The sequence below is a fragment of the Camelus dromedarius genome, chromosome 12 (assembly GCF_036321535.1).
Source record: "Camelus dromedarius isolate mCamDro1 chromosome 12, mCamDro1.pat, whole genome shotgun sequence".
In the NCBI taxonomy this organism is placed as follows: domain Eukaryota; kingdom Metazoa; phylum Chordata; class Mammalia; order Artiodactyla; family Camelidae; genus Camelus; species Camelus dromedarius.
The window spans coordinates 52,091,442-52,103,992 of NC_087447.1; the positions used below are offsets into that span (position 1 = coordinate 52,091,442).

The following is a 12,551-nucleotide window of genomic DNA, read 5'->3' on the forward strand; positions in this document are numbered from 1 at the left end:
GACACAAGGAAACAGGAAGCTATTCCATGCTCTTGGATTGGAAGACTTAATCTTGTTAAAATGGCCATACCACCCAAAGCCTTCTACAGATTTAATGTAATCCCTATCAAATTACCCATGACATTTTTCACAGAACTAGAAGAAATAATCCTAAAATCCATATGAAGCCACAAAAGACCCAGAAATGCCTAAGCAATCCTGAGGAAAAAGAACAAAGCTGGGGAGGCATACCCCTCCCAGACTTCAGAAAATACTACAAAGCTACAGTAATCAAAAGTGTGGTATTGGCACAAAAACAGGCATATAGATCAATGGAGCAGAACAGAGAGCCCAGAAGTAAATCCACATAACTACAGTCAATCTTTGAAAAAGGAGGCAAGAATATACAATGAAGAAAAGACAGCTGCTTCAATAAGTAGTGTTGGGAAAGCTGGACAGCCACACGTATATCAGTGAAGTCAAAACACTCTCTCACACCATATACAAAAATAAACTCAAAATGGCTTAAAAGACCTAAACATAGACATGATACCATAAAACTCCTAGAAGAGAACATAGGCAAAACATTCTCTGACATAAATCATATCAGTATCTTCTTAGATCAGCCTCCTAAGGCAAAAGAAATAAAAGCAAAAATAAGCAAATGAGACCTAATAAAACTTACAAGCTTTTGCACAGCAAAAGAAACCATAGGCAAACAAGACAACAACCTACAGAATAGGAGAAAATATTTGCAAATGATGCAACTGACAAAGGTTTAATTTCCAGAATATATAAATAGCTCATACAACTTAATAACAAAAAACCAAACAACCTAATACAAAAATGAGCAGAAGATCTAAACGAGCAATTCTCCAGTGAAGACATGCAAATGGCCAATAGGCACATGAAAAAATGTTCAATATCGCTAATTATCAGAGAAAGGCAAATCAAAACAACAATGAGGTATCACCTCACACCAGTCAGAATGGCCATCATTCAAAAGTCCACAAATGATAAATGCTGGAGAGGGTGTGGAGAAAAGGGAACCATCCTACGCTATTGGTGGGAATGTAGTTTGATGCAGCCATTATGGAAAACAGTATGGAGATTCCTCAAAACTAAAAACAGACTTACCATATGATCCAGCAATCCCACTCCTGGGCACATATCCAGAAGGAACTCCAATTCAAAAAGATACATGCACCCCAAAGTTCATAGCAGCACTAAATACAATAGCCAAGACATGGAAACAACCTAAATGTCTACCAACAGAGGACTCGATAAAGAAGTTGTGGTATATTTATACAAAGGAATACTACTCAGCCATAAAAAAGAATAAAGTAATGCCACTTGCAGCAACATGGATGGACCTGGAGATTGTAATTCTAAGTTAAGTAAGCCAGAAAGAGAAAGAAAAATACCATATGATATCACTCATATGTGGAATCTATAAAAAGAAAAAAGAAGACATGAACTCATCTACAAAACAGAAACAGACTTGCAGACATAGTAAACAATCTTACGGTTACCGGGGAAAGGAAGTAGGAAGGAATAAATTTTGGAGTTTGAGATTTGCAAATATTAACTACTGTATATAAAAATAGATAAAAAAGAAATTTCTTCTGTATGGCACAAGGAACTATATTCAATATTTTGTAATAATCTTTAATGAAAAAGAATATGAAAACAAATATACATATGTATATGTAGGACTGGGACATTATGCTGTACACCAGAGCTTGACACATCGTAACTGACTATACTTCAATAAAAAGGAAAAAACCCCAAAACAAATGGAACCCAATTAAACTTTAAGCTTTTGCACAGCAAAGGAAATCATAAACAAAATAAAAAGACAACTTACAGACTGGGAGAAAATATTTGCAAACTATATGACTGACAAGGGCTTAATTTCCAAAACAGACAAACAGCTCATACAAGTCACTGTCTAAAGAACAAACAACCCAATCAAAAAATGGGCCGAAGACCTAAATATACATTTCTCCAAAGATATACAGATGGCCAGCAGGCACATAAAAGATGCTCAACACTGCTAATTATTAGAGAAATGCAAATCAAAACTGTAGTGAGGTATCACCGCACACCTGTCAGAACGGCCACCATCAAAAAGTCTACAAATAATAAATGCTGAAGATGATGTGGAGAAAAAGGAACCCTCTTACACTACTGGTGGGAATGCAACTGGGTTCAGCTACTATGGAAAACAGCATGGAGGTTCCTTAAAAAACTAAAAACAGAGTTAACTATATGATCCAGCATTCCCACTCCTGGGCATATATCCAGAAAAGATGAAAACTCTAATTCAAAAAGATACATGCACCCCAATGTTCATAGTGTCACTATGTACAATAGTCAAGATGTGGAAGCAACCTAAATGTCCATCAACAGATAAATGCATAAAGAAAATGTGAACAATGGATTATTACTCAGCCATAAAAGAATGAAATATTGCCATCTGTACCTACATGGATGGACCTAGAGATTATCATACTAAGTGAAGTAAGTTAAAAAAAGACAAATATTATATAATATCACTTATATGTGGAATCTAAAAGATAATACAAATGAACTTATTTACAAAATAGAAGCAGACTCACAGACATTGAAAACAAACATGGCTACCAAAGGGGAAGGTGGGGCGTGGGGAGGGAAAAATTAGGAGTATGGGATTAACAGATACACACTACAATACATAAAATAGATAAACAACAAAGATTTACTGCATAGCACAGGGAACTATATTTAATATCTTGTAACAACCTATAATAGAAAAGAATGTGAAAAAGTAAATGTATTATGTATATATATACGTGTATAGCTCTGAATCACTTTGCTGTGTACTTGAAATGAACACAATATTGTAAATCAACTATAGTTCAATTTAAAAAAATGTGTGTGTGGACTGGAGTTCTGAAGGTGGATGCCAAGTGTGGGCAGTGTGGGTGGGCGTGGCCCAGGAAGGAGGGAGACTATAACAAAAGAGTCCAGTTTCAGACCCAAAAGCCTCCAATGTGACACACATGTCGTCCCCATCACATCCCTGTTATACTTGTGAAGCTGTACACTGATTTCTGTGACACTGAGATCACTTACCACTTTTATACAATTTCTCTGTCTAAATTGTTTGAGGGTGTCCCTGTCCTCAAGTGTTACTTCAACAATAGCAAACATTCACTGGAGGGCCCCCTCTGGGCCAGCTCCAAAACTGGCAATGGAAACACAGACCTTGGTTAGTCTACTCTGGCAAAGTGGTTAGGAGCATGGACTTCAGAGGCAAATTAACTTCAAATCCTGACACTGCTACTTATTAGCTCTGTGATCGTGGGCAAGTCACTTAACCTCTCTGTGCTTCAAATTCCTTAACCATGATAAAGGAATAACGTTTTCCAGTCAGAGCAGGACGATAACGGCATCGATTTAAAAAAATTTTTTTAAACAGCTTTGAGTTGAAAACAACAAACAACATAAATTTAAAGTATACAACTTGACAAGTTCTGACATATCTATACACCCATGAAACCTTTACAAACGTCAAGATAGTGAATATATCACCCCTAAAAGTTTTCTCATGACCTTATACAATCAAGTCCCCTCTCACATCCTTTTCCATCACCACTCCCTTCGCCCTGCTTACAACCAAAGAGACGCTGATTTGAAAAGCTAAGATTTATTAGAGAACTGATCTTTAATAATTATGTAATGCCCCCTTTATCCCTGATAAGTTTCTTTGCTCTCAAGTTGGCTTTGTCTAAAACTAATGTAGCTACTCGAGTTTTCTTTTGATTAGCATCTACATGGTATGTCTTTCTCCATCCCTTTATTTTTCACCTGTGTCTTTATATTTAAAGTGAATTTCTCGTAGACAACATATACTTGGGTCTTGTTCTCTATACATTCTGACAGTCTGTCTTTTCTTTGATGCACTTGGAACAAATTGAAAGTGATTATTGATATAATTGGTTTAATACCTCCCATACTTATAACTATTTTCCATTTGTTTCTCTTGTTCTTTGTCTGTCTTCCACTCTTATAACATTGCTGTAAATCACTTCACTTATCTATAGGCTATAATCACTGAATACATTATTGATATTACAGACATATCTCATTTTATTGCGCTTCAGCGATCGTGTTTTTTACAAATTGAAGGTTAGTGGCAATCCTTTGTTGAGCAAGTCTATCAGGGCCACTTTCCCAGCAGCATTTGTTTGCCTTCTGTCTCTGTGCCCTATTTTGGTAATTCTCACAATATTTCACAATTTTCACTACTACTATATTTGTTACGGTGATGTGTGATCAGTGACTGCTGACGTTACTACCACAACTCGCTGAAGGCTCAGATGATGGTTGGCGTTTCTTAGCAATAAAGTATTTTTTAATTAAGGTATGTACATTTTCTGAACATAATGCTACAGCACATTTAGCGCTGCACTTACACAGTACAGCATAAACATAACTTCCTTAAACACTGGGAAGCCAAAAAACTCCTGAGACTCACTTTACTGTCATACCCACTTTGTGACGGTGGTCTGGGACTGAAGCTGCACTATTTCTGAGGTACACCTCTATTAATATGAACAAATTACTATCCGTTAGCTCAATTAAGAATAAGAATGGGGAGACGGAGAAGATGGCGGAGTAGAAGGACACTCGCAGGTCACCCTCTCCCACAAATACACCAAGACCCACATCTACAGACCCACTCAGCCAACCAGAGCACCTGTGGAACTCCGACAGAACATCGCCCTCTTCAAAAGATAAAGACGCCAAAAATCTGGTAGGCGAAAAGGAAAAAAGAAAGAACAAAAGGCAAAGCAGCGCGGGACGGGTCCCGTGGGGAGGGAGCGGCAAAGGAGGACTGGCGCTCGCTCGCTGGGTCTCCCCTCTCCAACTGAGAGGCCAGCGGGACGGAGGGGGAGCCTCCGAGGCTAGGATCTGTACAGAGCAGCCCTTGACTAACAGAACTAAGTTAAACGGGCACAGAGCGTCCCCCCGACACCCAGCCGGAGATGCGGGCTGGCAGCCGCGGGCAGGGCCAGGCTGCACAAGCCGGGCGGAGGACGGGGGCGGCTGCACGGAGGCAGCGCCGGGGGACTGCAAGGGGCTGCGCGCAGTGGCTGTGGGTGCACAGGGCAGAACAACCTGGGCCCTCCATAAAACAGCAAGGTTGATGTGCTCTCGGGGGAAGGGTGCACACCCCCATCTCTGAAAACCCACGGAAAGTTTTCGGGGGAAGAGAGGCGGGGCTCAGGCACAGCCGCCATATCCTCCGCGCTGAGCACTCAGGCGGGGGCGGGGGCGAAACCTGCATCCCCACCGAAGGGCTTAGCAGCCTCAAAGGCCAGACTGAGACTGGCCTGCAGCCCGGGGCAGATAGGATCCTTCCATCCTGGTCCCTCAGAGAACTTGCTCCACAAAGACAAACAAGGAGCTGGGTTTTGGCTCGGAGCAGGGACAGGGCTGTCCCTCGGTCTTCCCCGAGCCCACCCGCGGAGCGCCGACCCTCCGCGCCGACCAGGGCGGAGCAGGCAGCCGCACAGAGCAGCGGAGCTACCGGCGGCGGTGCAGGTAGAGCGAGAACGGCCCCCCGCCTTTCGGGCAGGAACACAGCCCCTGACCGATGTGCTGGGAGGGGGCACGACCCGCCCTCCTACCCAGCCAGTCTGCAACATCTGACTGCGGCAACCGGAGGGGCAGCGACCCGCCCGCCCACAGCAGAGAGCTGCACCTGACCCAGTGTTAGGAGGAGGCGCCATCTGCTTGCCAACAGGTGCTGGGAGCAGCACAGAAGAGGGCGCCAACGGAGGGCCTCTGAAAACAGCAAGCTGAGCTCCCAAAACAGGACGTAGACAGAAAGACTTCACATTAAAAGCACACAGACTCCAGGAGAACACCGACAAACCCCCCCTCTTTTTTTTTTAAATCTGTTTTTACCTGTTCTATTTTCTATTACTCTCTTAATTCATTTTTACTTCTTAATTCATTTCTATTTCTCTTGGGTTTTGATGCCCTGCTATTGATTAGACACAGGTTTCAAATACATCTATTCATCTCCCCCCCCCTTTTTTGTAAAGGTTTTAAAAGGACGTCTCAACCCGATTAATACTCTGCTTCAACTCACTCTTCTATTATTCATTATACACTGTTTTCAAACCCTCTTTCTCCCTTCTTTTAAAATTCTTTCTCTCTCTCTCTTATTTTTTTTTCTTTTTTTCCTAAGTTCTATTCCTAAATAGGCATCAGATAGATAAAATCCTTAAGGACCAAAATAAACAACTGATACTCCATAAACCACAGTGCCAAAGAGGTATGAGCAAGATGAAGAAGCAGAAGTACCTTTCCCAATTAAAAGAACAAGAGAAATCCCCTGAAAGAAAGATCAACGAAATAGACATCGATAGCCTACTAGATCAAGATTTCAAAAAAGGAGTGATCGAATTGCTGAAGGAATTAAAAGAGATAGTGTTTAGAGATATAAAATATGTCAAAAATGAAACTGAAGCTATAAAGAAGAGCCAAGTAGAATGGGTAAACTCATTGACAGAGATGAGGAATGATCTAATAGCTGTGCAAAGCCGACTAGATAATGCAGAGGAACGAATTAGTGATCTAGAAGACAGGGCAATAGAAAGCACCCATTCAGAAGAACTACAAGAGAAGCAAATAAATAATAATGAAAATAGCATAAGGGACCTATGGGATAATATAAAGTGTCCCAATCTTCGCCTAATAGGGGTCCCAGAAGGAGAAGAAAGATCAAAGGGGATTGAAAAGGTTTTTGAAGAAATCATGACTGAAAACTTCCCAAACTTAAAGAAGGAATCAGGTATCCAAGTACAGGAAGCTCAGAGGGTCCCAAACAGGAAGAACCCAAATAGACCCACACCAAGACATATCATAATCAAGATGGCCAGAGTCAAGGATAAAGAAATGATTCTAAAGGCAGCAAGAGAAAAGCAAAGAGTAAGTTACAAGGGAACCCCCATAAGGCTCTCAGCTGATTTCTCTACACAAACACTACAGGCCAGAAGGGAGTGGCAAGATATATTCAAAGCCCTGAATGAAAAAAAGATGCAGCCTAGGATCCTTTATCCAGCAAGGCTATCCTTGAGGATAGAAGGAGAAATAAAGAGTTTCACAGACAAAAAAAAAAAAAAAAGCTGCAGGAGTTTAGCAACACTAAACCCATGCTAAAAGAAATATTGAAAGGGCTATTCTAAATAGAAAAGCAGCAGGATGCTACAGAAATCAGAAACACACAACTGGAAAGGTGATAACTCATGAATTACAAATAAAGTAAACATTAAATTATAAAAGAAGACATACAAATCACTGAGAGTGGGAGAGGGAGGCAGGGAAATACAGAATATTTTTTTCTTTCTTTTTAAAATTTTTTTAACTGTAGGATGGGTTTGAGATCATGTTACTATCAGTTTAATAAAAACAGTTATAGTAGTGGGTTGATAGATTTACAAAAAAGGGTAACCACAAGCCAAAAATTTACAAAGGAGTCACAAAAATTAAATAAAATCCATGATAATACAAAGGAAAATTACCAAACCACAAAAGGAAGAAGAAACGAACAAACAGGATATACCAATTCAACTGCAAAGATAAGTTCAAAATGGCAATAAACACACATCTATCATTAATTACTGTAAATGTTAATGGACTAAATGCTCCAGTCAAAAGACATAGAGTGGCAGACTGGATAATAAAGCAAGAACCTTCAATATGCTGCATACTAGAGACCCACTTTAGGGAGAAGGACACATATAGATTGAGAGTGAAAGGATGGAAAAGGATATTCCATGCAAATGGAAAAGCCAAAAAAGCAGGTGTTGCAGTACTGATTTCAGAGAAAATAGACTTTAAAACAAAGGCCATAAAGATAAAGAAGGACATTTTATAATGATTAAAGGAGTGATACAAGATGAGGATATTACACTCGTTAATATATATGCACCCAATATAGGAGCACCTAAGTACATACAAGAATTACTAACAGAGATAAAGGGGGATATTGATGGGAATACAATCATAGTTGGAGATTTTAACACTGCATTAACATCACTAGACAGATCTTCCAGACAGAAAATAAACAAGGCAACAGAGAAATTAAATACTACAATAGGAAAACTAGATTTGGTGGATATTTTCAGAGCATTACACCCCCCAAAAATAGGATATACATTCTTTTCAAGTGCACATGGAACATTTTCCAGGATCGATCATGTACTTGGACACAAAAGAAACCTCAACAATTTTAAGAAGATAGAAATTATCTCAAGCATCTTTACTGACCACAATGCCATGAAACTGGAAATCAACAACAGAGAAACAAAGGAGAAACAAAGGAAAGCATGGAGATTAAACAATATGTTATTGAAAAAACAATGGATCAATGAGGAAATCAAAGCTGAAATTAAAAAATACCTTGAGACAAATGATAATGAAAGCACAACCACTCAAAACCTATGGGACACAGCAAAGGCAGTGCTAAGAGGGAAGTTTATAGAGATACAGGCCTTCCTCAAAAAAGAAGAACAATCTCAAATAAACAATTTAACCCACCACCTGAATGAATTAGAAAAAGAAGAACAAAAAGCCCCAAAAAGCAGCAGAAGGAAGGAAGTAATAAAGATCAGAGAGGAATTAAATACAATAGAGATTAACAAGACCAAAGAAAAAATCAACCAAACCAAAAGCTGGTTTTTTGAAAAAGTAAATAAAATCGACAAACCTCTGGCCAAACTCACAAAGAAGAAAAAAGAGAGAGCACAAATTAGCAAAATAAGAAAGGAAAATGGAGAAATTACAACAAACAAAATAGAAATACAGAATATCATACGAGAATATTATGAAAAACTATATGGAACCAAACTGGATAACCTAGAGAAGATGGACAAGTTTCTGGAAACATACTGTCCACCAAAACTGAATCAAGAAGAATCTGAACACTTGAACAATCCGATGACTAGAAAGGAAATAGAAATAGCAATTAAAAACCTCCCTACAAATAAAAGTCCAGGACCGGACGGCTTCACCGGGGAATTCTACCAAACATACAAAGAAGAACTCATACTAGTCCTTCTCAAACTCTTCCAGACGATTGAAAAGGAGGGAATACTCCCAAACTCATTCTATGAAGCCACCATCACCCTGATACCAAAACCAGGCAAAGACACTACAAAAAAAGAGAATTATACGCCAATATCACTGATGAACATAGACGCCAAAATCCTCACCAAAATTTTAGCAAATAGAATCCAACAACACATAAAAAAGATTATACATCATGACCAAGTGGGGTTCATCCCAGGGACACAAGGCTGGTTCAACATACGCAAATCAATCAGTGTAATACATCACATCAACAAGAGAAAGGACAAAAACCACATGATCATCTCAATCGATGCAGAAAAAGCATTTGATAAAATTCAACACCCATTTATGATAAAAACTCTCGCCAAAGTGGGTATAGAGGGAACATATCTCAACATAATAAAAGCTATATATGACAAACCTACAGCCAGCATAGTACTCAACGGTGAAAAACTCAAAAGCTTCCCACTAAAATCTGGGACAAGACAAGGATGCCCACTATCACCACTCCTATTCAACATAGTCCTGGAAGTCCTAGCCACAGCAGTCAGGCAAGAGAAAGAAATAAAAGGGATCCAAATTGGAAAAGAAGAGGTAAAAGTGTCATTATATGCTGATGACATGTTACTATATATAGAAAACCCTAAAAGGTCCACACAAAAGCTACTAGAGCTGATTGAAGAATTCAGCAAGGTAGCAGGTTACAAAATTAACGTTCAAAAATCAGTTGCATTTCTTTACACTAACGATGAATCAACAGAAAAAGAAAGTAAAGAAACAATCCCCTTTAAAATAGCACCCAAAGTAATAAAATATCTGGGAATAAATCTAACCAAGGAGGTAAAAGAATTATACACAGAAAACTATAAACCATTGATGAAGGAAATTAAAGAAGACTTTAAAAAATGGAAAGATATCCCATGCTCTTGGATTGGAAGAATCAATATTGTCAAAATGATCACACTGCCCAAGGCAATCTACAGATTTAATGCAATCCCTATCAAATTACCCAGGACATATTTCACAGAACTAGAACAAATCATAATAAAATTCATATGGAACCATCAAAGACCTAGAATTGCCAAAGCATTACTGAAGAGAAAGAAAGAGGCTGGAGGAATAACTCTCCCAGACTTCAGACAATACTATAGAGCTACAGTCATCAAGACAGCATGGTATTGATACCAAAACAGACATATAGACCAATGGAACAGAATAGAGAGCCCAGAAATGAACCCACAAACTTTTGGTCAACTCATCTTTGACAAAGGAGGCAAGAATATACATTGGAATAAAGACAGTCTCTTCAGCAAATGGTGTTGGGAAAACTGGACAGCAGCATGTAAAACAATGAAGCTAGAACACTCCCTTACACCATATACAAAAATCAACTCAAAATGGATTAAAGACTTAAACATAAGACAAGATACAATAAACCTCCTAGAGGAAAACATAGGCAAAACATTATCTGACATACATTTAAAAAATTTTCTCCTAGAAGAAATAAAAGCAAGAATAAACAAATGGGACCTAATGAAACTTACAAGCTTCTGCACAGCAAAGGAAACCAGAAATAAAACAAGAAGAAAACCTACGGAATGGGAGAAAATTTTTGCAAGTGAAACCGACAAAGGCTTGATCTCCAGAATATATAAGCAGCTCATACGGCTCAGTAAGAAAAAAATAAACAACCCAATCCAAAAATGGGCAGAAGACCTAAACAAGCAATTCTCCAAGGAAGACATACAAATGATCAAAAAGCACATGAAAAAATGCTCAGTGTCACTAATTATCAGAGAAATGCAAATCAAAACTACAATGAGGTATCACCTCACACCAGTCAGAATGGCCGTCATTCAAAAATCTACAAATGACAAATGCTGGAGAGGCTGTGGAGAAAGGGGAACCCTCCTACACTGCTGGTGGGAATGCAGTTTGGTGCAGCCACTATGGAAAACAGTGTGGAGATTTCCTCAAAAGACTAGGAATAGACTTACCATATGACCCAGGAATCCCACTCCTGGGCTTGTATCCAGAAGGAAATCTACTTCAGGATGACACCTGCACCCCAATGTTCATAGCAGCACTATTTACAATAGCCAAAACATGGAAACAGCCTAAATGTCCATCAACAGGTGACTGGATAAAGAAGATGTGGTATATTTATACAATGGAATACTACTCAGCCATAAAAACCGACAACATAATGCCATTTGCAGCAACATGGATGCTCCTGGAGAATGTCATTCTAAGTGAAGTAAGCCAGAAAGAGAAAGAAAAATACCATATGAGATCGCTCATATGTGGAATCTAAAAAACAAAAACAAAAACAAACAAACAAACAAAAACAAAGCGTAAATAAAGGACAGAAATAGACTCACAGACAGAGAATACAGACTTGTGGTTACCAGGGGGGTGGAGGGTGGGAAGGGATAGAATGGGATTTCAAAATTGTAGAATAGACTACACTGTATAGCACAGGGAAATATACACAAAATGTTATGATAACTCACAGAGAAAAAAATGTGACAATGAGTGTGTATATGTCCATGAATAACTGAAAAATTGTGCTGAACACTGGAATTTGACACAACATTGTAAAATGATTATAAATCAATAAAAAATGTTAAAAAAAAAGAATAAGAATGATAAAAATGTTACTTTACCTTCACTTATTCCTTCTTTCATGTTCTTCCTTTTTTATGTAGATCTGAGTTTCTACCCTGTATCACTTCCTGCTCTCTGGAGAGCTTTAGACATTTCTTGCAATTCAGGTCTACTGGTGACAAATTCCTTCACTTTTCATTTGTCTGAGGAAGTCTTTATTTCTCCTTCCCCTTCTAAGGATAAGTGTTCCCTGGACACAGAATTCTTGATTCGTGGTGTTTTTCTTTTAGTACTTAAAAAACTTCACTTTCCTCTCTTCTTGCTTGCACAGTATCTGAAGAATAGTCTGATATAATTCTTATCTCTATTCCTCTAAACTAAGTGTTTTCCCCTTCTGGCTTAGTTCAAAATTTTCTCTTTGTCTTTGATTTTCCGCAGTTTCAACATAATGTGCCTGGGTGTAGATTTTTTGGAATTTATCATGGTTGATGTTCTCTGGGCTTCCTGGACCTGATATGACGTCTGTTACTACTTTTGGAAGATTCTCAGCCATTAGTTACTTCAAATATTTCTTCTGTTCCTTCCTCTCTTTCTTCTTCTTATGGTGTTCCATTACACATATTGTTACACCTTTTGTAGTTGTCTCACAGTTCTTGGGTATTCCACCCATTTTTTCATTTTTTTCTCTTTGCTTTTCAGTTCGGGAAGTTTCTATTGACACATTTTAAAACTTGTTGATTCTTTCCTTTTTCCTTGAGAAAAAAGAACAAAGCTGGACTTATCACCCTCTCAGACTTCAGACTATACTACAAAGCTACAGTCATCATATAACCACA

General features: G+C 38.7%; 1 protein-coding gene across 1 annotated transcript in view; it reads right to left on the bottom strand.

Moving 5' to 3' along the window:
* The window catches only part of NARS2 (asparaginyl-tRNA synthetase 2, mitochondrial), a 130,983-nt gene extending 119,098 nt beyond the window's left edge, over window positions 1–11,885 (bottom strand). The window contains exon 1 of the mRNA XM_064492754.1: window positions 11,775–11,885. The gene's annotated coding sequence lies outside the window, so the exon portion shown is untranslated. The remainder of the gene's footprint in view (window positions 1–11,774) is intronic.
* Between the last annotated feature and the right edge of the window lie 666 nt (window positions 11,886–12,551).